The sequence below is a fragment of the Helianthus annuus genome, chromosome 5 (genome assembly GCF_002127325.2).
Source record: "Helianthus annuus cultivar XRQ/B chromosome 5, HanXRQr2.0-SUNRISE, whole genome shotgun sequence".
NCBI lineage: Eukaryota > Viridiplantae > Streptophyta > Magnoliopsida > Asterales > Asteraceae > Helianthus > Helianthus annuus.
In genome coordinates, this window is record NC_035437.2 from 172,721,306 (window position 1) to 172,743,725 (window position 22,420).

Below are 22,420 nucleotides of genomic sequence, written 5' to 3' on the forward strand. Positions count from 1 at the left end.
AGTCATGATCCTTGTAAAATGTTTTCTTTTAAAAGTCATTTGAAAAGCGATGATTAAAATAGATGATATGTAAAGAATAATGTAAGGTTAAATGAATAACCAAGTAAAAATGAGTTTGTATGAAATAAGTTGTTTTGTAAAACAAATGTTTAGTGAAAATATGTTATTTGTGTAAAATGTAATAAGTCAAATACTGAAATGGTTTAAATAACGCTACGATATGTAATACTATAAAAGCACTTATATATAGGAAGTACCAGCGGTGTATCCACCATGCTTTTATCTTATTACACACGCCTCGTTATTTAAATCACTTACCAAAACAAACCATCAATGTAAAAATGTTTATGTATAGTCAAATGTCAAATGTTTATGTAAAAACCATCATATGTAAATCATGTAATGTGTAAACAAATGTTATGTAGAGTGAATAAAAGCATTTATTGATTAAAAGCATGTATTCAACCCTATAAGAAAGTAATGTACAAAACAATGCATTTGATAAAATATAATCAAAAGTTATGTTTTGTAAGACAATGCATGCTTTACCGATACAACCATTTATGCGGTAATGTTAAACGCATACATTCAAGCCTTGAGACAGACTGATAACCCTAAGTAAAGGTTATCAAAAGAAATGTTTTCGGATTCAGTCATTCCTTTCATCCAAACAAACCTAGGATGTCAGGAACGGGATTTATCAAGTCCTATGGTACCATTACTTACTACCGAGCGGCGTAGCTAATGTTAATGAATGTATATAAGTCCCGTTTGTACAAACCAAATATTATACCAAATGTAAGCATGTTTTATGAAAGTAATGTACCTAGTATGTTAAGTGAACATACAAGGTAGAGATGTATAACAATGTGTCCATATGTTACGAGAACATATGCAATAGAGATGCAATGTAAAACAATATACTAAGCATGCTAAGTTAACATACAAAGCAGAAAAGTCATGTAAAACAATGTGCTAGCATGCTCAGTCAACATACATAGCAAAAGAAAATGTAATGTAAAACAATGTGCTAGCATGCCAAGTAAACATACATAGCAAAACATAATGAAATCATGTACTAATAGTGTACTAATGAACATAGCAAGTATATGATATGAAAACATGGAAAGCATGAAAGTAACAAGTAGGCACATGTGTTTCACCCTAAAATGTTTGAAAAATAGAAAAAGGGGGGACTATGTACTCACTTGAGGGTGCTTAGAAGTCTTAAACAACCAAGCAAAGCTAGAGGGATCACGGAATCAAACGGCACCCTATATAGATAACTACATAAATAACCGGACCTAAATCGGGAGATTGGATAGTATGAGGTTTCGTAACCCAAATGAGTATTGGAACTCATATGATATGGTTTAACAAAGCCTACATACTAAAATGAAACCTAAACTAGGTGCTTACGACCCATTACGACCCGTTTAGGTAGCTTATGCTACTTTAACGCGTCGTTCGCGTAAAACGCGTTCGGACCGCTTAAATAGTCCTATGACAAGTAAAATATGCCTTAACATGTCTAATATAGTTGCCTAATCAGCTTAGATTTTAAAATTTATGTTACATATGCTTAAAATGAATTTTGGCGTAAAAATGGCATTTTGGTAATTTTCCTAAGGCATATAATCTACCTATCATACAACTACTTAAACGAAGTGACCATAAGGTATAACCTCGGAAGTTTATTACCTATACAACTATGGTCACCTAATGTGTTTGGTCGGATCCTAATGATCGACCAAATGGGTCGGGTTCGAAAGTATAAGCGATTGTTTTGATCGCTTACCTTTACGACCCTATATAAGCACAAATCTAATAGTGACGAGTTAAAACATGTTTAACGAGGTTTGAAAACAGGTTTGGTATCAAGACAAAGGGTCTTGATACCCAAAAGTAGTTTGGTTACAAAATACGCAAGAATACACATTTTGGCTGAAACTACGACTCGTCACTGAGCCTAGATAACGTGGTAATCAGTAGGTATAGTCACTAGAGACTATAACCATCATGATTATGCTCACGTTATGAAGTTCAAACGAACTTCGCATTGACCATAAACTGGTCAATGCAGAAAGTCAAACAAAGTTTGACTTTAACGCTAAAACGTAAAAGAACGAAAGAATACTTACAACGGGTCCAAGAACGGAAGCTTTGATCCGATTACTCTCAGGTATGAAGTAGATACTTCAACTTAGAGAGATGAAATCAGATTCAAAGGTGTGAGTTGCAACAAATGAATGAGGGTATTTATAGATTTCATGGAACCGTTAAGATCGTTCGTCGAATAACGTGCTTTAATCTTAACCGTACACATGTGCCCATGGTTTTGTAAAACCATGGGAGCCCCTAGAATGGCCCATAGATTGATAAATACCATTGAATACCAGCCCATGGTATTGCAAAACCATGGGTTCAAACCATCAAAATCTCAAAATGGATCAGGTTCAATGAATCTGGTCAGAAATTTCAAAAATGGTCCCTGCATTTGTAAAACTTGATTTTTTGCACTTTTAAGCCCCGTTAACCCCATTTCAAGGCTCTAAAATAAAGTTAAAGTATAGGGAACTTAAAATATGCTCAAAAACATCTCGGATGTCGGTTCGTTTGGTCGTACGGTTGCGTTGTTCGGTTAATTACGACGGAAATCGTAATGAATGCAAAAACGATCCAATTTACTCGACGAATGGAATTTTATCATGCCAATCACTAAAATGAAATATTTTAATGATTACATAAATTTTTGGATGTCCGGATATATTCAGGACGTAAGATATGCGCGAAAATGCAAACTTATGCACTTTTGACGTTTTTAGTCTCTATTGATCAAATAAGTTTATTTTAGCATACCGAACCCCTCAAAGCCTAATTCTAAGCTATGTAAAGGATATTTAGGGTATGTTTAACTTATGATCAAGTTCCGGAATGTTCGTTACAGTACGAATCGACGTACTTTCGCAGTTTGTCGAATTTAGTCCCTGTAAGTGAATAAACTTGATTTCAGCACACCAAACCTTCCAAAACTTATTTCTAAGTTATGTAAAGGTTATTTAAGGTATGTTAATCCTATGTCACTATTCTGGAGTGTTTGTTGCATTAAACTGGTTATATTTACGCATCAGTGCGCGTATAACCTTCCAGAAAGCGATTTAGAGCCCGAAATCGAACAAGAGTTGATATGTGAAAAAGATACACATATTTATATAAATCCCAAGTATGAAATACAATATTTCATTGGTTTGGTATTTGTTTGATGATTGAAGTGACACAGGTGTCACAGTCTCCCCTACTTCAGGAAATTTCGTCCCGAAATTTATTTTAGAGGAAACTTGTGAGAGTTTGAAACATGAAGTTGAAAAGATCAAACAACACTGGTTAAGAGTCCTGAACTTCTAGTAACTTTAAATAACATCATGCTTGCAATATGAGAGGGACACTTATATACAAGTATATAAAGTGTTATTGGTGCGTCCACCGTACCTCTATTACATTGTTCACATTTCGTTATGGTTGCCACTATCGGTTCTTACACATAATAAGTCTTACCGTGGTTTCCGTGCACTGAACTTCGTAATTATGTATGCATCCATAATTACGTAATTCCTTGCATAGTCACGTAGTGCATCTTATAATGTGTAGGGGAAGAAAATAATGAACGAACTTGTGATGATTGTGACTAGACCACCATAGGGTCCTTTTAATTAAATCAATAAATGATTTAAATAGACTACCAAGGAGTCTGTTCAGCTACATCACCACATGTCATTCTTAACCAGATTTTGACTCAATCTTTTTTACTAGACCACTAAAAGGGTCTTTTATGAATCATGGAATGGTACTATATAATCCAAGGGTCTTAACTATCATGTAGAAGCCCAATAAGGATTTTAAGGTAGTACCTTTTGAATATCCTACTACGAATCCTTTATATGAAGATATGAAAGGTTCTTTGAGGATTTGGATAACAAATATCCAGAGTATACAAAAACATAAAATGCATAAAAGAAAACACAAATGCATAAAAGAAAACACAAAATGCATAAACACATAATCACATAATTGTTTAACTTGATTTTAAATTTGTTATCATTTTGTTAATTTGTTGTTAATTGTGCACATGAATTTAAAGTACACTAGGAATCCATTCCGTGGATTTCATTTGGTACTTTAAACATTATCAAGAATCTAACTATGAAGATAGAAAGATCTTAAAGAGAAAATTCGATTTCGATTATAAGGAACCGAAATGTTCGAATTAAGGTACACAAGGAATCTAATTAAGGACTCTGATTTGAATGATAATCATCCACAAGGGTCTAATTGTGAAGATAAAAAGATCCCATATGGATTTTGGGAATTGAAAAGCAGGAGGCGTTTCAAAACTTTGCACTAGACGTGCTTAAGTCAAAACATGAGGTAAAATGCTTATGAAGTTGAGGTGCTAGATATGCTAAGGCGACATATGAAGCGGAATTTGAAGGTTAAGTCAATGTATGAAGAAAATATTTTTGAAACTATGCATGGGGTTCTAAAAAAATGTGTTCAATGTTTTTGAAACCTTATATATAATACTTTTGAAATCATAAAGTAGGTGTATTAGGTAGGTATATAAAAAAAATTGTTTTAAAATCATGCGAGATGAATTTTGAAATTATGTATAAGGTTTTTGAAAACATGAATGATGCTTTTGAAATCATGCACTTGATATAAGTAATTATAATGTATTAATAACATTTTGAAATCATGATGGTTGTTTTTGAAAACATAGACAATGTTTTTGAAATCATGGAGGTTGTTTTTGAAAACATAGACAATGCTTTTGAAATCATGCATTTGATATGTTAAGTAAATACACTATATTAAAAATGTTTTCAAACTATATATAAAATGTTTTTGAAATCATGAAGGTTGTTTTGAAAACTTATGTTATGCATGTTGAAAAATCAGAACGTAATGGGTATGAGATTTGAAAATACCCTTAGTTAAAGGATTCAAAGGCAAAGATGTGCAGAAGCATGATTACTCATAATGTTACTTTATTTTCTGTACTTCGTTTCTTAGAATGAAACGAGTACTTAGAATTTTCTAAGGGAATCATGAGTAAACACAAGAATGAGAAATTCACAAGAGTTGTTTGTAAGGAACATAGTTCCCTAATGTAGGTATTATAGGGAAATGCCATACACACATGTAACTACATTTGTATATCAGAATTTGTGATCAACGATTTATTTATAAACTGAACACATTGTTTCCGAGTTCAACAAAAGAAACAAAAGCAACAAATACAAATTATTTAAAGCAACAGCTTCTTCTAATCAGCCAAATGCTCATCCAAAGGTTGGATTTGCATTGACAATCTTTGGGCATTTGTTCCTGAAATGGCTCGTCTCGCTACAGTTGTAGCAAGTACCAGACGGAAAACGAGCTTGAGTAGGGTTGACTTGGAGTTGGGTAGCAGCAAGGTTTATAGCAGCTTTATTTTGGATAGCAAAGCGGCATATGTTAACCAAATGTCCCCACCGTCCACAGTAGGTACATTTGAAGCAGGGTATGAGGTTTGAATGATGACGGTTGCATTGTTTGCACCATGGGGCAGATCCTAAGTACTGCTTCCTAGCTAGTGGCGTTGCCACTTGACTAGGTCCCGCTTGATTTGGTGCACCCGTTGCCGGTTTCCTTGAAGCCTTACGCTTCCTTGATTTTCGTGTAGGTTTGACTTCTGCTTCCTTCGGTGACTCTTGAGTGGCTTCATTGTTGAGACGAGACATGGCAATACCTAGATCCACGGACTTCAGAATTACTCCGCCTATTTGCTGGGTAAATTTAGCAGTTTGCTTGGACATTTGAGTGTTGCTGAGATGAAGAGACATTCTCGAAGAAGATGAAAGTCATGGGAAGAAACAAGTGAAATGTTATCGGATAAACAAAACAGAATGGCAATGTATAAGAATTGCGAACATTTGTTTGTTACCTAAGGCAAACAAATGAGATGGTGACAAATCAAAGTAAACGGGTCATATTAAAGTATCACTGAAGACATGCTTGCCTATAAGTGAACACTCACCCCAAGAGTTCCCAGGTAAGAGTGACTGGTCCGATACTGCGGATTTGTACGAACACTCTAGCCTTAGACAGAAAACTCAGGGTACAGGCATTCACCCTTCCAATTTGCACGTGTTCACATTATAAGACCCAAACTTTGACGAGATTTTGAAAACTTAGAGGGTTCAAAACCTAGTAATCAATCATACTAGAACAGATGATTGGTTTTCAAGGCGGTTTTGAAATTTATGTTCTTGTTGTGGTTGTCACCTAAGGATAGGTGACGGTATTGTTTTAAGATCTAAACACAAGAATCTTGTGTTAGGGTCCTAGGAAGGTTATAGACTAGGTTAAAGCATTACTAATAACCTAATTCCTATAACTATGAGCTCTGATACCAACTTTTCTGTCACACCCCGACCACGTAAAACAACAAAGCGTGGCGGAAACGTCGGGGAGTGTTGTAACAGAATCATTGTTTCATAACACATGGAAATTTGAAATTTTGTTTTATTGATTAAAAGAGTTACAATGTCTTAACAACAAAGAAATATAACAAAATTAACTAGTCTTGCATCTTTTAATGTCACTAAGGTCCAAGTCCACCTAAGTGTATCTTGATCAATCTTATGCATCATTTCCTGAAACACATGTGAAAATAGGTACGTCAGCATAAAAATGCATGTGAGATACATAGGTTTTGTTGATTTAGGAATCATGACTTATAAGTTTAAAGAAAAATGTTTAAGAAAAGTTAGTCATGATCCTTGTAAAATGTTTTCTTTTAAAAGTCATTTGAAAAGCGATGATTAAAATAGATGATATGTAAAGAATAATGTAAGGTTAAATGAATAACCAAGTAAAAATGAGTTTGTATGAAATAAGTTGTTTTGTAAAACAAATGTTTAGTGAAAATATGTTATTTGTGTAAAATGTAATAAGTCAAATACTGAAATGGTTTAAATAACGCTACGATATGTAATACTAAAAAAGCACTTATATATAGGAAGTACCAGCGGCGTATCCACCATGGTTTTATCTTATTACACACGCCTCATTATTTAAATCACTTACCAAAACAAACCATCAATGTAAAAATGTTTATGTATAGTCAAATGTCAAATGTTTATGTAAAAACCATCATATGTAAATCATGTAATGTGTAAACAAATGTTATGTAGAGTGAATAAAAGCATTTATTGATTAAAAGTATTTATTCAACCCTATAAGAAAGTAATGTACAAAACAATGCATTTGATAAAATATAATCAAAAGTTATGTTTTGTAAGATAATGCATGCTTTACCGATACAACCATTTATGCGGTAATGTTAAACGCATACATTCAAGCCTTGAGACAGACTGATAACCCTAAGTAAAGGTTATCAAAAGAAATGTTTTCGGATTCAGTCATTCCTTTCATCCAAACAAACCTAGGATGTCAGGAACGGGATTTATCAAGTCCTATGGTACCATTACTTACTACCGAGCGGCGTAGCTAATGTTAATGAATGTATATAAGTCCCGTTTGTACAAACCAAATGTTATACCAAATGTAAGCATGTTTTATGAAAGTAATGTACCTAGTATGTGAACATACAAGGTAGAGATGTATAACAATGTGTCCATATGTTACGAGAACATATGCAATAGAGATGCAATGTAAAACAATGTACTAAGTATGCTAAGTTAACATACAAAGCAGAAAAGTCATGTAAAACAATGTGCTAGCATGCTCAGTCAACATACATAGCAAAAGAAAATGTAATGTAAAACAATGTGCTAGCATGCCAAGTAAACATACATAGCAAAACATAATGAAATCATGTACTAATAGTGTACTAATGAACATAGCAAGTATATGATATGAAAACATGGAAAGCATGAAAGTAACAAGTAGGCACATGTGTTTCACCCCAAAATGTTTGAAAAACAGAAAAAGGGGGGACTATGTACTCACTTGAGGGTGCTTAGAAGTCTTGAACAACAACCAAGCAAAGCTAGAGGGATCACGGAATCAAACGGCACCCTATATAGATAACTACATAAATAACCGGACCTAAATCGGGAGATTGGATAGTATGAGGTTTCGTAACCCAAATGAGTATTGGAACTCATATGATATGGTTTAACAAAGCCTACATACTAAAATGAAACCTAAACTAGGTGCATACGACCCATTACGACCCGTTTAGGTAGCTTATGCTACTTTAACGCGTCGTTCGCGTAAAACGCGTTCGGACCACTTAAATAGTCCTATGACAAGTAAAATATGCCTTAACATGTCTAATATAGTTGCCTAATCAGCTTAGATTTTAAAATTTATGTTACATATGCTTAAAATGAATTTTGGCGTAAAAATGGCATTTTGGTAATTTTCCTAAGGCATATAATCTACCTATCATACAACTACTTAAACGAAGTGACCATAAGGTATAACCTCGGAAGTTTATTACCTATACAACTATGGTCACCTAATGTGTTTGGTCGGATCCTAATGATCGACCAAATGGGTCGGGTTCGAAAGTATAAGCGATTGTTTTGATCGCTTACCTTTACGACCCTATATAAGCACAAATCGAACAGTGACGAGTTAAAACATGTTTAACGAGGTTTGAAAACAGGTTTGGTATCAAGACAAAGGGTCTTGATACCCAAAAGTAGTTTGGTTACAAAATACGCAAGAATACACATTTTGGCCGAAACTACGACTCGTCACTGAGCCTAGATAACGTGGTAATCAGTAGGTATAGTCACTAGAGACTATAACCATCGTGATTATGCTCACGTTATGAAGTTCAAACGAACTTCGCATTGACCATAAACTGGTCAATGCAGAAAGTCAAACAAAGTTTGACTTTAACGCTAAAACGTAAAAGAACGAAAGAATACTTACAACGGGTCCAAGAACGGAAGCTTTGATCCGATTACTCTCAGGTATGAAGTAGATACTTCAACTTAGAGAGATGAAATCAGATTCAAAGGTGTGAGTTGCAACAAATGAATGAGGGTATTTATAGATTTCATGGAACCGTTAAGATCGTTCGTCGAATAACGTGCTTTAATCTTAACCGTACACATGTGCCCATGGTTTTGTAAAACCATGGGAGCCCCTAGAATGGCCCATAGATTGATAAATACCATTGAATACCAGCCCATGGTATTGCAAAACCATGGGTTCAAACCATCAAAATCTCAAAATGGATCAGGTTCAATGAATCTGGTCAGAAATTTCAAAAATGGTCCCTGCATTTGTAAAACTTGATTTTTTGCACTTTTAAGCCCCGTTAACCCCATTTCAAGGCTCTAAAATAAAGTTAAAGTATAGGGAACTTAAAATATGCTCAAAAACATCTCGGATGTCGGTACGTTTGGTCGTACGGTTGCGTTGTTCGGTTAATTACGACGGAAATCGTAATGAATGCAAAAACGATCCAATTTACTCGACGAATGGAATTTTATCATGCCAATCACTAAAATAAAATTTTTTAATGATTACATAAATTTTTGGATGTCCGGATATATTCAGGACGTAAGATATGCGCGAAAATGCAAACTTATGCACTTTTGACGCTTTTAGTCTCTATTGATCAAATAAGTTTATTTTAGCATACCGAACCCCTCAAAGCCTAATTCTAAGCTATGTAAAGGATATTTAGGGTATGTTTAACTTATGATCAAGTTTCGGAATGTTCGTTACAGTACGAATCGACGTACTTTCGCAGTTTGTCGAATTTAGTCCCTGTAAGTGAATAAACTTGATTTCAGCACACCAAACCTTCCAAAACTTATTTCTAAGTTATGTAAAGGTTATTTAAGGTATGTTAAGCCTATGTCACTATTCTGGAGTGTTTGTTGCATTAAACTGGTTATATTTACGCATCAGTGCGCGTATAACCTTCCAGAAAGCGATTTAGAGCCCGAAATCGAACAAGAGTTGATATGTGCAAATGATACACATATTTATATAAATCCCAGGTATGAAATACAATATTTCATTGGTTTGGTATTTGTTTGATGATTGAAGTGACACAGGTGTCACAGTCTCCCTACTTCAGGAAATTTCGTCCCGAAATTTATTTTAGAGGAAACTTGTGAGAGTTTGAAACATGAAGTTGAAAAGATCAAACAACACTGGTTAAGAGTCCTGAACTTCTAGTAACTTTAAATAACATCATGCTTGCAATATGAGAGGGACACTTATATACAAGTATATAAAGTGTTATTGGTGCGTCCACCGTACCTCTATTACATTGTTCACATTTCGTTATGGTTAATAAGTCTTACCGTGGTTTCCGTGCACTGAACTTCGTAATTATGTATGCATCCATAATTACGTAATTCCTTGCATAGTCACGTAGTGCATCTTATAATGTGTAGGGGAAGAAAATAATGAAGGAACTTGTGATGATTGTGACTAGACCACCATAGGGTCCTTTTAATTAAATCAATAAATGATTCAAATAGACTACCAAGGAGTCTGTTCAGCTACATCACCACATGTCATTCTTAACCAGATTTTGACTCAATCTTTTTGACTAGACCACTAAAAGGGTCTTTTATGAATCATGGAATGGTACTATATAATCCAAGGGTCTTAACTATCATGTAGAAGCCCAATAAGGATTTTAAGGTAGTACCTTTTGAATATCCTACTACGAATCCTTTATATGAAGATATGAAAGGTTCTATGAGGATTTGGATAACAAATATCCAGAGTATACAAAAACATAAAATGCATAAAAGAAAACACAAATGCATAAAAGAAAACACAAAATGCATAAACACATAATCACATAATTGTTTAACTTGATTTTAAATTTGTTATCATTTTGTTAATTTGTTGTTAATTGTGCACATGAATTTAAAGTACACTAGGAATCCATTCCGTGGATTTCATTTGGTACTTTAAACATTATCAAGAATCTAACTATGAAGATAGAAAGATCTTAAAGAGAAAATTCGATTTCGATTATAAGGAACCGAAATGTTCGAATTAAGGTACACAAGGAATCTAATTAAGGACTCTGATTTGAATGATAATCATCCACAAGGGTCTAATTGTGAAGATAAAAAGATCCCATATGGATTTTGGGAATTGAAAAGCATGAGGCGTTTCAAAACCTTGCACTAGACGTGCTTAAGTCAAAACATGAGGTAAAATGCTTATGAAGTTGAGGTGCTAGATATGCTAAGGCGACATATGAAGCGGAATTTGAAGGTTAAGTCAATGTATGAAGAAAATATTTTTGAAACTATGCATGGGGTTCTAAAAAAATGTGTTCAATGTTTTTGAAACCTTATATATAATACTTTTGAAATCATAAAGTAGGTGTATTAGGTAGGTATATAAAAAAATTGTTTTAAAATCATGCGAGATGAATTTTGAAATTATGTATAAGGTTTTTGAAAACATGAATGATGCTTTTGAAATCATGCACTTGATATAAGTAATTATAATGTATTAATAACATTTTGAAATCATGATGGTTGTTTTTGAAAACATAGACAATGTTTTTGAAATCATGGAGGTTGTTTTTGAAAACATAGACAATGCTTTTGAAATCATGCATTTGATATGTTAAGTAAATACACTATATTAAAAATGTTTTCGAACTATATATAAAATGTTTTTGAAATCATGAAGGTTGTTTTGAAAACTTATGTTATGCATGTTGAAAAATCAGAACGTAATGGGTATGAGATTTGAAAATACCCTTAGTTAAAGGATTCAAAGGCAAAGATGTGCAGAAGCATGATTACTCATAATGTCACTTTATTTTCTGTACTTCGTTTCTTAGAATGAAACGAGTACTTAGAATTTTCTAAGGGAATCATGAGTAAACACAAGAATGAGAAATTCACAAGAGTTATTTGTAAGGAACATAGTTCCCTAATGTAGGTATTATAGGGAAATGCCATACACACATGTAACTACATTTGTATATCAGAATTTGTGATCAACGATTTATTTATAAACTGAACACATTGTTTCCGAGTTTAACAAAAGAAACAAAAGCAACAGATACAAATTATTTAAAGCAGCAGCTTCTTCTAATCAGCCAAATGCTCATCCAAAGGTTGGATTTGCATTGACAATCTTTGGGCATTTGTTCCTGAAATGGCTCGTCTCGCTACAGTTGTAGCAAGTACCAGACGGAAAACGAGCTTGAGTAGGGTTGACTTAGAGTTGGGTAGCAGCAAGGTTTATAGCAGCTTTATTTTGGATGGCAAAGCGGCATATGTTAACCAAATGTCCCCATCGTCCACAGTAGGTACATTTGAAGCAGGGTATGAGGTTTGAATGATGACGGTTGCATTGTTTGCACCATGGGGCAGATCCTAAGTACGGCTTCCTAGCTAGTGGCGTTGCCACTTGACTAGGTCCCGCTTGATTTGGTGCACCCGTTGCCGGTTTCCTTGAAGCCTTACGCTTCCTTGATTTTCGTGTAGGTTTGACTTCTGCTTCCTTCGGTGACTCTTGAGTGGCTTCATTGTTGAGACGAGACATGGCAATACCTAGATCCACGGACTTCAGAATTACTCCGCCTATTTGCTGGGTAAATTTAGCAGTTTGCTTGGACATTTGAGTGTTGCTGAGATGAAGAGACATTCTCGAAGAAGATGAAAGTCATGGGAAGAAACAAGTGAAATGTTATCGGATAAACAAAACAGAATGGCAATGTATAAGAATTGCGAACATTTGTTTGTTACCTAAGGCAAACAAATGAGATGGTGACAAATCAAAGTAAACGGGTCATATTAAAGTATCACTGAAGACATGCTTGCCTATAAGTGAACACTCACCCCAAGAGTTCCCAGGTAAGAGTGACTGGTCCGATACTGCGGATTTGTACGAACACTCTAGCCTTAGACAGAAAACTCAGGGTACAGGCATTCACCCTTCCACTTTGCACGTGTTCACATTATAAGACCCAAACTTTGACGAGATTTTGAAAACTTAGAGGGTTCAAAACCTAGTAATCAATCATACTAGAACAGATGATTGGTTTTCAAGGCGGTTTTGAAATTTATGTTCTTGTTGTGGTTGTCACCTAAGGATAGGTGACGGTATTGTTTTAAGATCTAAATACAAGAATCTTGTAAAACTTGATTTTGTTGCACTTTTAAGCCCCGTTAACCCCATTTCAAGGCTCTAAAATAAAGTTAAAGTATAGGGAACTTAAAATATGCTCAAAAACATCTCGGATGTCGGTTCGTTTGGTCGTACGGTTGCGTTGTTCGGTTAATTACGACGGAAATCGTAATGAATGCAAAAACGATCCAAATTACTCGACGAATGGAATTTTATCATGCCAATCACTAAAATAAAATATTTTAATGATTACATAAATTTTGGGATGTCCGGATATATTCAGGACGTAAGATATGCGCGAAAATGCAAACTTATGCACTTTTGACGCTTTTAGTCTCTATTAATCAAATAAGTTTATTTTAGCATACCGAACCCCTCAAAGCCTAATTCTAAGCTATGTAAAGATATTTAGGGTATGTTTAACTTATGATCAAGTTCCGGAATGTTCGTTACAGTACGAATCGACATACTTTCGCAGTTTGTCGAATTTAGTCCCTGTAAGCGAATAAACTTGATTTCGGCACACCAAACCTTCCAAAACTTATTTCTAAGTTATGTCAAGGTTATTTAAGGTATGTTAAGCCTATGTCACTATTTTGGAGTGTTTGTTGCATTAAACTGGTTATATTTACGCATCAGTGCGCGTATAACCTTCCAGAAAGCGATTTAGAGCCCGAAATCGAACAAGAGTTGATATGTGCAAATGATACACATATTTATACAAATCCCAAGTATGAAATACAATATTTCATTGGTTTGGTATTTCTTTGATGATTGAAGTGACACAGGTGTCACACCACTCTTGGGTCCTTGTGTGGCCCATGTAGTGCTTTTGTTGTTTCAGCCGGATGGACAGGACGAAATCCGCTAGGTTTGAGTGCTTCCTATGTCGCCACACATATTAATGTCCTCATGAAACATTAATGATCTGTTCATAGACGGTACATACTAGTTTTCGATACTCGAGTTTTCAAATGTTTTTAAGATTCATCTGATGATAACTCACAAATACATAGATTTACGAACTTTGGTAACATTTTTCAACTCATGTATAAGTAAGAGAACGGGATGGTCCTGCTTACAAAAACTCTCATGGGCTAGACTCACAGTTTTCATATAACATGCCAAGAAAATGATTTTTATTTCGTTTTCTCAAACATATTTCAAAAACCGGTTATCCAAAAGATTTATACCAAATCTTTTATAAACAAACTATGAACTTGCTCAACTTTATGTTGATATTTCGCATTGTTTCTTTCTTAGGTTACTTTTTTCAAATCATGGCGCGATTGGAATAGGAGGATCGTGTGGAGTCGAGTACTTAGTGGCGATCGTTTTCTAGAAGTCTTAGCTTATTTTCTTTCGCTGTGCAATGAAGATACCGGTCCAGTCACGTCGGGCGCTGATATATCGGGGTGTGACAGATTGGTATTATTTGTATTTATCTACGCATAACACAACTCTAATGAATTAACATAGTCTAAATTTCGAGGACGAAATTTTATTAACAGGGGGAGAATGTGACAACCGGTGATTTACGGCTCCAATTACACGATTAACAAATGTTTAGGACGATAATAAACAGCGTTTAAGACGTAAATAAACTTAATTAGGCCCTTAGAGTGTCTAGGAACGCCTAATCGACTTAACAACCCGTGTATGGCGATTTGGGGAGAAATCGTTGAATATCAAACGACAACGAATCAAAACCGTATGAAATACTGACAACGCCGACAAATATGAATTTTATATGAATATTTTATGTTTATAACTTTAGTTTTGTGAATTTATTGTGCTTTCGTACATCACAAGGCGCAAACGTGAACGAAAAACGCGACTGCAGGAAGGCACCGACAACGAAACAGAAGCAACGAACACACGTTTTTCCTTCAAAACTGAAATTTCTCAATATATTTAGATTCGTAATTACATTTTTATAATCGTGGCCGAAACCGGATCGAAAAATGGTTTACAAACGGCCAACGACGCAAGTCACGCGATTTTTTTACGCAACCGACGAACAAGCGCGTCAAACGCGACTACCGACACAGTTTTACATCTTCTTATTTTAAAACAATAATTTATGACATTTTTACGACGTTCGGGTTTTGATAACGGGTCTCGTAGGAGCTTACGGGCCGTTCTAATTATAGAAAGCGGGCTTGTGGGCCGTGGGCCCAAGCCCATTAGAGAAAAATCTAACTATAAAATACTAAACAAACCCTAAAACTACCATTTTCATTAGCCGCTTCTACACTTTTGTTTTCCCTCCCAACTTATCTCATCTTTGCAAACCTTATCCTAATACCTAAAATCACAAACACAGAGAATTCATTATCTCCAAACAACACACACACATACAACATCCAGCCTCCTAACCCCTCTGTACATCTCTCCTTCTCCGACCTCTAAAACGGCGACTAGAGCCGCCGTTCTGGCGAGCTCCACCGGCGGAGCCGGCTGCTGGCGTGGATTATCCGACCAGCCAAACACCCCCGCCTTCCTACACGACCCTTCTCCCTCAAAACACAAGGCCGACGACGAAAATCTGACGAGACGGAAGTTAGATCGAGTAACAAGAAACGGAGAGGGAGAAAGATCCGCGGAGGAGAGGCGACGGCGCCGCCGTCTGTAGCGGCGGCGGGTCTCGCCGGAGTTAACAGGGGCGGTGGCGACGGTGTCTGTTCCGGTAACCCTTCAAATCCCTTCATTTTTTTCTCATTTTCCGTTGGATCTTCTTAAGATCCGAGTGTTTAAGGCCATAGCCGGTAGTTTTTCAGGGTGGTGGTGGTTCGGGTGTCGATGTCGATGGTGGACGTCGGAGTCGCGCCGACGAACGACGGCGGTAGTGATGGTGATGGTTATTTTGGCTCGATTCAGATTCATTTCGGGTCACGACTCGGTTTCGGGTTCTTACGGTCAGATTATTGGTTCAAAATTTAAGGTTCGGGTCAAGTTTTGGTGCGGTCAACTTTGGTCAACAGATTGGTCCGGGTCAACTGGTCAACGGGTTCGAGTCAAGCGGCGTCGGTCAGACTCAGTTACGGTTTTGGTTGACTCGGTCAAACCGAGTCGACTCGGTCAAACCTGGTCAACACAGTGAGTTGACTCGGTCAACTCAACCGGTCAACTCAGTTGACTCGGTCAACTCAGTCCACGTTTCGACGACTCGACAAGAGTTTTGGTAATAGTTTAAAGTCGTGATTTCATTACTTTTTATTTTTAGTTTTAAATACTTACGTGACAAACGAGCTCGAACTGATTCGAATTGATAGTTTACGTTATGAAATATTTAGCTAATTGATATATTGTTTGAATCTTGATTGAATTTTGATAAAATAACGACAACTTGTGTTGTCGAGGGCGTCCAAAAACAGAGGAAAATCTGCCCGTTTTTCGAGAAAATCCGCAAAATACAACGCGTTTTATCATAAAATAAAACTATCGAATTCAAATAATCCTTTATAAAAACAAATACAAGTATATAACTACTCTCGACGGCACTTTACAACTCATGAAAACAGCAATGACGCGAACTATTTTACAAGTAAATCTAATTATTATATTTATTTCAAACGTTAAACTAAGATTCTTTTATAAAAATAAATATAGTATATATATTTATTTCAACATCAAACAACCCGAATTCTTTTATAAAAGAATATAGTTTATATACCTATTTCGAACATAAAAAAATCAGACATTTTTATCTATGTTTGGTTTAAACAATTAAAATTCGACAAATCTTTTATAAAGTCAATATAATTATTTATATTGTTTCAAACGCCGATAACCCGATTTCGTTTATGCAAATACATATAGTTTGCGTATTTATTTCAAATGCCAAACAATACAACTTCTTTTTATAAAAATAATATAATTTATATATTTATTTTGAATATCAAACAACACTAACTCTTTTATAAGATAAATATAGTTTATATATTTATTTCAAACATCAAACGACTCGTGTTCTTTTATAAAATAAATATTGTTTATATATTTATTTTAAACGCCTAAACTACGTACTATATAGATCAATGTACGACTTAACAGGACGACTAACACTATCCTATCGATATATTTATCTTTTTGTATAAATATTTGTATATTCGAATTTCTCGAAAGCTAAGTACTTTCTCGACTTAGTAAACTATTAAGGACATTAAACGAAACTTAATGAATGTAAATTAATCGTTTCCATTAAGTTAACAACAAACCGTCGAATCATCCGATTAACGATTCGGTAGAGCTCGGTGACACGTGGTTTAGTTACCGCTTTTATTTAGAAATTTATAAGATATTTCGTGATTAGGGATATTATAGAATGCACGCTAGCGAGTCACGTCTTGGAAACGACATTGCAGAGTCGTATTAAGCTAGCTTTGCATAAGAATATCAAGGTGAGTTCATAGCCCCTACTTTTTACGGTTTTACATTTTTATAAATGTTTTCGGGGGTGGAAAGACATGCAAGTTTTGCAAAAATAAACAACTTTTCGATGAACGAAAACTCATATTTCTAAACCATGTTACGAATGGATTTCAAGGAACTTAAATGGTTTACGAATGATTTATACTAAATATACCGGTTTTACAAAACGAATGCGTAATCTCGAAACGTGCATGATTTTCATGACTAGAGACGAGATCGTCCTAGTTCTAACAACGGGACTGGGTTGGTCTGCGTTTGCAAAACGGGACACCCAGTGATTTCAAGTCCCCATTCTCTCTTAAATGTTTTCGGATTTATAACTCTCGGGGGAAATACAAGTTCTCAATGGTATGGTTTAGCTAGGGAATGAGCTGTTAGATCATGTGGACGAATAGTATCTCTCTTAAGTGCCATTAATCTTGTTTAAGACCAAGGGGCAAAGGTGGTAGATCTATCGGGTGTAGCGAGCTCCACTCTTGGGTCCTTGTGTGGCCCATGTAGTGCTTTTGTTGTTCCAGCCGGATGAACCGGAGGAAATCCGCTAGGTTTCACTGCTTCCTATGTCGCCACACATATTAATGTCCTCGCGAAATATTAATGATCTGTTCATAGACGCTACATACTAGTTTTCGATACTCGAATTTTCAAATGTTTTTAAGATTCATCTGATGATAACTCACAAATACATGGATTTACGAACTTTGGTAACGTTTTTCAACTCAGGTATAAGTAAGAGGACGGGATGGTCCTGCTTACAAATACTCTCGTGGGCTAGACTCACAGTTTTCATATAACATGCCAAGAAAATGATTTTTATTTCGTTTTCTCAAACATATTTCAAAAACCGGTTATCCAAAAGATTTATTCCCAATTTTTTATAAACAAACTATGAACTCGCTCAACTTTATGTTGATTTTTCGCATGTTTCTTTCTCATGATACTTTTTTCAAATCATGGCGTGGTTGGAATAGGAGGACCATGTGGAGTCGAGTACTTAGTGGCGTTCGTTTTCTAGACGTCTTAGCTTATTTGCTTCCGCTGTGCGATGAAGATACCGGTCCAGTCACGCCAGGCTCTGATATATCAGGGTGTGACACATAAACCCTAATTTTTTTTATTTCAAGAAATCGAATTTGCGAGGTATGTTTGGCTAAAAAATCAATGCAGTTTCTTTCTCTAGAGAATGAAATTGAGAAAAGGGGTTGTGTTGTTAAGAGATGGCGTCCCAATGAAGATATTTTTTTTTCTCATATGTCAGAGGGGAGAAAAAGGCAAGAGTTGGTGGTAAGGCATGTATAAACTAGGAGCAGGAAGGATCGTTGTCTTCAACCACTTCTGAATCACATGATGTTTACTTTTAATCGAACATGATGTTGAAGATGATGAGTGTTTGGAGAGAGAGAGAGAGAGAGAGAGAGAGAGAGCAGAGTTTGAGATAGGAGAAAAATATATTATATAAATTTTCTATATAATAACCATTTTGCCCTTGAGGAAAAGGACAAAATAGCAGGATTTTATAAAACAAATATGACCTGATTTCACTTTTGGACCAAAATGACAACAAAACTTAAACCACAGGGACACAGATGCAAAAAAAGTTTCAGTTTTGGACTAAAGTGACAAAAGTGACCAAACCTCAGAGACCAAAATAGTAGTTTACTCTAATAAAAATGAAGAGGGTTGATAAACTAACAAAAACCAGTATCACGTTGCAAATTATCACCCCCTAGCATCGTACAAATATCCTACCAGTGAAATATGTTAATTCAAATATAAAAAACTACTATTCATCATCACCCTAAATATATATATATATAGAGTAGGGTTCGCACGGAAAGTGTGTTTTTCCAAGAAAGTCTAGGAAGCGATCTGGTCCATCCGATTGGTGTGTTTAAGGGTTGAGATTAAATCAATGGCAATCTTGTAATATTTGAGTTATATAATTTGAGACTTTTAATATAGTGAGGGTATTTTGGTAATTGGAAGTGTTTTAAATAAGTCAAGAAACTACCATATCAATAACCAATCCCTAAATTCATGCAATTTCCCCTCTTTCTCTCTCTCTCTTTCTCTCTCTCCCTCTCTAAACCGATCTCTTTCCACTTGCTGCTGGCGACGCAAAACATGACCCCACGAGCATTCAGATTTCGGTTCCAAGGCTTGTTCATACCCCTTTTCTTCACTAGGTATTCATATCTTGTGTTGTGATTAAAGTTCTTGAAGTGCATATACGTTTTCGGTCTTAATCTGCTTGTAACTTGGCTGCGTTTTTTCTGTTTTAATTGATGATTGTAGAGAGGCTTGTACCACTGTTTCTGAGTCGTTCTTGATAAATGGAAGGATTACCAGCATGGATGGTAAAACACGGCGTCAAGAAATCTGCTTGCTGTTAAAACACAGCGTCAAGAAATCTGCTTGCTGTTAAAACACAATGTCAAGAATCCTCCAGTAATCTGCTTGCTGTTAAAACACAGCGTCAATAAATCTGCTTGCTGTTAAACACAATGTCCAGAATCCTCCAGCAATCTGCTTGCTGTTAAAACACAGCGTCAAGAATCTGCTTGCTGTTAAAACACAACGTCAAGAAATCTGCTTGCAGTTAAAACACAGCGTCAAGAATCTACTTGCTGTTAAAACACAATGCCTGCTTGCTGTTAAAACACAATTCCTGCTTGCTGTTAAAACACAATGTGATGTAATGTGACATAGACAATAACATAAAACACATTCAGAGTGTTAAAATGCAAAAGAACTGTTAAAACACAACCTGATTATATATTGACTTCAGAGTGTTAAAACACACTGACTTCAACCTCTATGACTGGTAAAACACATCACTAAGAACATGCTGATAGTTTTCAGATGAACACATTGACTTCCAGATTTGAATTCAAAAACAATAAAAATTCCGAAAATCATGGAATTTTAGTTTATGAAGATACATTCCAAAAATAAAATTAAAATGTGAAATTACATGATAGCCCTTCTACTTAAAATCCCTCAATGACACATGTCCAATTCTTATTCCTTCCTAGACTTTCTAGGAAAAATAGACTTTCCACCCAACTCCTACTATATATATATATAACTAGTGAGTTTCCCTTGCGCTTCGCGACGGGAATTCAGTCGGTATCAGCTCGGTTCGTTATGATACCGACGCTCGTCATAGTAATCGAAAGAGAAAACATTAAGAAAAAGCATTACATCGATCAGAAACAAATATCGATGCCGATACCGAGTTTGTTCACTTGATATCAGTTCAGTTCATTTGCATTCTATGTTTATTTTATTTCAACATTATGTTATATATTTTTTCGAAAACAGATATCGTGCCGCTATCATACCAAACCGAGTGAACAACATCTGTATTGGTACCCGTATTTATCTTTATTGTTTCTGCTTTCGATAAACTGATAACATATCACTACCATACCATACCGTATCGAACTGAACCGAACAACCTCGTACCGGTATGTATCATTTTTATGAGAAAAAATATATGTTTACGATCAATTAAAGTAATAAGAAAACAATAAAATTTTCTGCTTTTGATAAACTCATAACATATCGCGACAAACCGTATCGAACTGAATCGAACAACATCGTACCGGTATGTATTCATTTTTATGAGAAAAAATACGTTTACAATCAAATAAAGTAATAAGAAAACAATAAAATAATAAAAACCTATAAAAAATAATATTAAGAGTAAATTGCAAAAATCGTCCCTGAAGGTTGGGCAAATTTGTCATTTTCATCCAAAACAACTTTTTTTGTACAATATAGTTCTTCACTTTAAATGTTTGGATGAAAATGGCAAAAATCCCAAATCTCATAGACGATTTTGGCAAAAAATAAAAGTTAGACGTTTGGATGAAAATGGCAAAAAAAAATCCAAAAAATGAAGGAATGTATGGTACAAAAAAGATGTTTTGGATGAAAATGGCAAACATGCCCAAACCTCACGGACGATTTTGGCAATTTACTCTAATATTAACTTAAGGCATTGTTCAGGATCACCTTCTATTAATATGTATAATATATATATATATATATATATATATATATATATATATATATATATATATATATATATATATATATATATATAGGGAGAAGATCATGCGAGAACCACCTCTTATTGTGAGAAATGCGAGAATCAATGTGAACACACCAAAAATGCCTAAAAATAGCTAAAAATCACACAATTTTTTTTAATATTTTTTATATAAAAATCGCTACTTTTCAAAGTAAAAAAAAAAATTTTTTTTGGCCACTAAAAGTAGCGATTTGAGCATAAAAAAATATTAAAAAAAAAATTAGATTTTTTTTTTTATTTTTTTAGGTTTTTTGGGGGTTTAGTTTTTAGCATTTAGCTTCGGGGGGGGGGGAGGGGTAGGGGGTTTAGGTTTTTTTTTTTTTTGGGGGGGGGTTAGTTTTTTTTAGGTTTTTTTAGCTATTTTAGGTTGTGTTCACATTGGTTCTCAAGGTTCTCACAATAAGGGTGGTTCTCGCATGAGCCCCTATATATATATATATATATATATAAATATATCCCTAGGGATAGAGGCAAAGTCTGTCTACATCCCACCCCTCAGACCCTATAAGTAGCTTTGCTATTTGTGGGATTTACTGAGTATGGTTGTTGTTGTATATATATAGAGTAGGGATAGTGTACGTTAATTCAAAAGTGTGAGAAGTGTTTTAAACCATTAGATCTTTGATCTAATGGTTGAGATCAATGGAGACCAAATTATAAATTGTGTTTTAATTATTTGGACTGATTTGAAAATTGTAGGGATAATAGTGTCTTTGTATATATTTCAAATTAGGTAAC